Genomic DNA, 5,946 nt, shown 5'->3' with positions numbered 1-5,946 from the left:
TTCCTCAGAAGTTCAGTTGTCATTTGAGTACATGGTTAGCGGGGTGATGAAATCTTAAATCTTGTTTATATAGTAGAAAGAAAATAAAAAAGCAACTTGGTTCTTTAAGATGCCTGAGCTTCAAGTTAGATACCTGAAAATCCATCAGAGTATGTTCTCAGAAACAAGGCAAGCCTACTTGCATAATCTGTTTATAATCTGTATAATTATACCTGTACAATCTGCTTTACTCAAGTAATGATCAAAATACATTGCATTTAAGTCTCTATGAACAGCTGAATTCCATTTTTTATAACTTGTTGAAATAATTAGAATATTTGTGCTTTATATTTGAGCCTGTCTGTATTCAACTGGTTTTATCCTTTGACCACTTTACATGTTCCTCTGAGTATGTACGTATTGATAATTGTGTAGTGTTTTTATTATATTAGATTCAGGTCTTTCTCCCAACCCCAACCCCTGATTTTCTCAAGAATATCTTAGGTCTGGAAAGCAGTTAAAAGTATTGACTGTTCTTGCAGAGGACCCAGGTTTGACTCCCCACCCCGACATGGCAGTTCACAACTCCATAAAATACCAGTTCTAGGACATTCTATGCCCTCTATTGACCTCTGTGAGCACTTGCATACAGGTGATGCACATAAATTTATTCAAGCAAGCACATACATATACAAACAAAAATAAATAAAAAATTTAAAAGAAGATAATAAATAAAACAAGAATTATCTTAGGGTTATTGCGATGACTTCCCAGATGAAGACCCTTGCTTCCAGGCTCGAAAGACTCTCAAAAGTCTCAGAAAGACTCTCCTCTGACCCTGCCCCCAGCACAAATAAACATATTTCATGAAAATATTTTTATTTTTTTAACTTTGTAATTATATTTATGCACAGAAAATTTAGTGTACATTTAACCCAATTTAGTAGCCAGTTCTTTAGCCTTTGCCTTTTCCATCTTGGCAATTCGAACCACAGACTTAGGACCCAGGACGTTGCCTCCCCAGTGGCAACGGATCTCATCGTATCTGTCATTATAATTGGTCCTAATAGCTTCCACCAGTTTAGCCAGAGCACCCTTGTCTTCCAAGTTAACCTGTGTGAAGGCAACAGTGGTGCAGGTCTTCCTGTGGACTAGGCATCCCAGCCTAGCCTTTCCCTTGATGATGCAGTAGGGCACCTCCATCTTTTGACACAGGGCAGGCAGGAAAACCACCAGCTCAATGGGGTCTACATCATGGGCAATCACCACCAGTTGAGCCTTCTTATTCTCCACCAAGGTGGTGACTGTATTGACTCCTGCCCGGAGGACGGGTGGTCTCTTAGTTGGGACATCCCCTTTGCCAGCAGCTTTCTTCTCAGCACGGGCCAGTAGCCTTTTCTTCTTATCTTGCTTTGTCTCTGGCCTGTACTTGTTGGCAAGCTTAAGCAGCTGAGTTGCTGTTTGCCTGTCCAGGGCCTGGGTGAACTGGTTAATGGCAGGAGGTACTTTGAGACGCTTATAGAGGATGGCTCTTTGCCGCTGTAGCCTGATGCAGGGAGGCCATTTGACGAAGCATGTTAGGTCTCTTTTGGGCTGGATGTCCTGCCCAATGCCGAAGTTCTTGGGCCTCTTCTCAAACAAAGGATTGACCACCTTCTTGGCTTCCTGTTTCTTGACGACGGAAGGGGCCGAGGCCACCTTCTTCCCCTTCACCTTCTTTCCTTTGAGCATCTTGCTCGGCTGGTGGAGAAAGAACGAAAATATTTTTAAAATATATCATGTATCTTCATCTATCGCCAGAGGCATTTAATAGCAATATTTACATTTTATTAAAAATATGCTATTAGAATTCATTATAATAATGGCCTGAAGTCTCTAATTCACTGGAAAGAGCTCAAAAAGATTTAGTCATAAGGTTATATGTCTACAGTGGAAATAAGAACTGGGGAAAATAAGGAGGACTTGGCATTTGGAAATAAAAAATAGTCAGCGAAACAAACTTTCAGATGGCAGGACAGATTCTGAGAGCTAGCTGCAGAGACAGTAAGAACAGAGAAAACTAATGGCCTAGGGGCACTGAGAGCACATAGGAAAGCAGGACTTTCTGACTGTAATCTTCTCTGTTCATCTACACAGTGAGAAGGCTGCTCTGTAGATTCTCTAACTCCCTCTGACTCTAAATTTCTAGCAACCCTTATTCTTGTAAGGCAGATATTGAATAGATTATAAAAATAGTAATTAGCAGATAAAACAACAAAAGGAACAGTAAAGAATGCTCTGTTGAGGTCAGCTCCTGAAATACGGTTTCAGTAGGAGTGAAGTCAGTAGTGACGATGCATGAGCTGCTTCCTTGAGGAGATTTTATATAGAGCACTTGAGTCACCATGCTAGTTCTGTATAAGGTGTAATTCAATAACAATCTATGATTTTTAAAGTACCTAGTTTATTGTGAGCAGGAATATAAATCCAGAGAGTAACACTGGGAGAAGGAAAACTGGAAATATCTTCTAATAATATATATTTGCATACATTTGACCCTGCAATCCACTTTAAGGATTTAATCATATCCCAGTAAGGACATGACTATGTAAAAATGTTGATTTTAGCATTCTGTTCAATGGAAGAAAACATAAAATAAACATACTCATCAACAGGTTATAGATTCAACAAACAATGGACTAATGATTTGTCAGAGAGACTAAAAAGCAGGGTCTAAACAAACTGACAGGAACATCACTCCAAAATGTTAAGTAAAAAATATTAGGTTACCATACTAGAGACCAATTAATTCATATATATAGACAGATAGATAGATAGTTATAGATATACATATATGTGTATATATACATATACATACATATGTATATATGAATTCATGAGATATATGATATACATGTATACAACATGATATATTATACAATATATATAATTACATATAATTAGGTAATCTCTGAAAGCATAATATCAAACAAAAAGTGTTAATAGTGTTTATAATTTAAAGAATATGAGGTTGAAGGAGAAACTAATACCTAATTTATTTCATCGTCAGTAATTGATTCTGCAGCCCAAAGAAGGATGTTTTAGGAAGGAAATTATCCTCAGGTCAGGACTCTTCATTACACAATTTCCACCAAGAATTTGTATTTGGTTATAAACACATGTTCCTCAATCATTTCCTTATAGTGATACCCCATAGACTTCCACAGTTGTTACCCATTCTGGCTCAGATCACTGTAAACTGGCCTCTATTTCAAATATTTCTCTGCATCTACTTTGACTAAGATCCCATTTGTTACTAACCTCGCTGTATAAACTGTCTGGCCTGGAACTTACTATATAGACCAGTCTGGCCTTGGATTCACTTGATTCCTCCTGATCTCTTTGACCTCTGCTTCCTGAATACTGGGATTAAAATTACATGCAGCCAAGACTGGCTTCTACCCTCTTTTTGAGATAGGGTCTTTCACCGAACCTGGAACTCACTGATTGACTAGACTGTCTGGCTTGTTTCAGCCTTCTGAATACAGGTATCACAGGGACCACTATGCTCAGCTTTAGTGCGGGTGCTAGGGACCCAAACTGAGCAACTACTTGTCTGATCCATCTCCCCACCCATCATCCCCACTTTTGCTCATCCATTGTGCTCAGTGTTCACACTCCCATGTTCTAATCCTTTAATCCAGTCATCTGTATGCCTTTGTCAGATCCCACCACGAAGTGGCTAGTTCGGAGCTCAACAACGAAAACAAAACCTCTTTATAGAAGCATCCAAGTCTTCTCTGTGTGCCTTCTCTCCTGCTCCAGACTCATTTCAAAACATGGCTCAACTAACCATTAATCTACAGTCTATTCAAAACACTTCCTAACCTTAACAGTCTGCTTGGGCATAAAGAATAATTCCCACTTCTTGCTATTCTCCCACCTAACCTGCCGTTTTACTCCTAAGGTCAGCTAAGACCTGGACTCCCCTACCTTAGCAGAGTTGGCCTCCCTTTCCTAGTGACACTAACAGCCTTTGTATGCATGTGACAGCACTTAGCATCCCATACCGTGATTTTCAGTTTAGCTGTCTGCCTCCCCAGATGGAATTCCTTGGGAGCAGGGAGCTTTCCAGCAACAAGAGAAATAATCCATGAGACAGAACAGTTTTCTAATAAGTGCTTGCTGGATAAATGGTAAGTAAATTTGCATGCTCAACATATTTTAATATAATTAGTTTGGGAGTCATTTCTTTTTCTCTCTTTTCTGCCTAAAGTGTCTTTTAAATTTTAATCATAAATTGAATACCCTGTTCACTGTCTGAAATGAGGCTTCTAGTTTTATCCTTTTAAATATTTCATGTTTATAAAATATTTCTTGTCATCAGTATAATCAATATTTATTCAGTGGCACATGTGTGAAGGTCTTTGGAGGATCCAGGCTGTGAAGAATCAGTCAACGAAATGTGTTGCTAACAATGAACTTGATATGCTTTGTGCAGGTCAGCCACACTCTTAGCTTTGGGAGGGACTATTTCTGTTAAGGAATCAGAGACTACAAGGTGAGTGGAGCCTCCTCAGAGATATAATTTCAGCAAACAGCATTATGAAAATTGACAAGGAACAAAAATCATGATATATAGAACTGAAACATCCAAAACCCTGAATTTATGTTCTCAGTGTTTCTTATCCCGCAATGGAAAACATAACTGATTGGCTCACTGCAGATTCCATACTGTCACCTTGCCACTCAAGTCTATGGCACCCTGTAAAACATCACCAGGAAGGGGAGGTGATAGGAGAGGAAGATGGGGGTGCATTTATTCAAGCCAGAATTCCAACAAACTATAAATATAAATCGGAAAAACTGGCAGGGAGAAGATAGTTTGAATCATTCTTCAAAATCACATAGACTGCTGGTGGGTAGTTTATTTCTTCTCAACCACTAAGAGGTGATGTCATGCAGAGGTTTATGGGAAAAAGAACTTGAGAGTGTATTACTCTCCAGTGCTCACTGCCTGCTATCAAAGAGCATCTGTTATGTATGGAGGACTTGTGTCTCTAAAGAACTGGAACTTGTGAGGAAGGTGCCACTTTGGAATTCAAGAACAACCTCACCAACACAGAGTCTGTGAACCCATTGATAGCAGCTGACCTGGCCTGCAGGGCTCTAACTTTTTTTATTTTAAAAGAAGAAAAGAAGGGAGGGAGGGAGGGAGAGAAAAAGGGAAGAAGGGAGGGAAGGGGAAAAGAGGGAAGGGGAGAGGGAGGGAGAAAAAAGGAAGGGAGAGAATTAAGTAAATAATAATGTATTAAAGTGAATCTTTCTAAATTCCAGGTGCAAAGGATGAAAATAAAGAAATTGAGGACCTTTTTTTCTGGGTTGTATTTCCTAATTCACTTGGATGAAAAAATAGTAAGAACTCAAAGACATAGTGACCTAGAATAAATATTACTAATTTTTAAAAAAATTCTACCAAAATCTGCTTACATGTATTCATTTATTACTTCTCAAATATTTATTGAATAGCTACAATGAGACAGGTAGTGTTCTAGCTTATTGGCATAATTTTATATGTACATATATATATATGTATATATGCATGTATATATACATATACATGTATGTATATGTATTTGTGTATTTAAATAACCATATATGTGACATATATGCATGTGTGTTTCTAATTAATTAATAAATTAATTTTACACTCCATATTTTATTCTCATCACCCTCCTACTACTCCACATCCTATACCTCCTCCCTACCCCCCTGTCTCCACATGGAAGGCCCTGTCTTCATTGAGCTTACATTGTGATGGAGTCTAGCAGTCAATCCCATAGGTAAAATTTATGACATTCCAGGTAAGATAAACAGTATCAAGAAAGAAAAGGGACATTGGCAGTGGAGCCTGCCATTTAAAATGCATTGGTTGAAGTCTCTTTGGTAAGGTTATATTTGACTGAAATCTGAAAGTGATGAGTCACA

At 38.4% G+C, this 5,946-nt stretch overlaps 1 pseudogene; it reads right to left on the bottom strand.

The window, feature by feature from the left end:
• Positions 1-909: 909 nt before the first annotated feature.
• On the bottom strand, positions 910-1,716 carry LOC116098053 (annotated as a pseudogene).
• Between the last annotated feature and the right edge of the window lie 4,230 nt (positions 1,717-5,946).

Source organism: Mastomys coucha, unplaced genomic scaffold (genome assembly GCF_008632895.1).
Source record: "Mastomys coucha isolate ucsf_1 unplaced genomic scaffold, UCSF_Mcou_1 pScaffold20, whole genome shotgun sequence".
Lineage (NCBI taxonomy): Eukaryota > Metazoa > Chordata > Mammalia > Rodentia > Muridae > Mastomys > Mastomys coucha.
The sequence above is the reverse complement of the archived record's forward strand: the minus strand, read 5'-3'. Positions and strand labels throughout refer to the sequence as shown.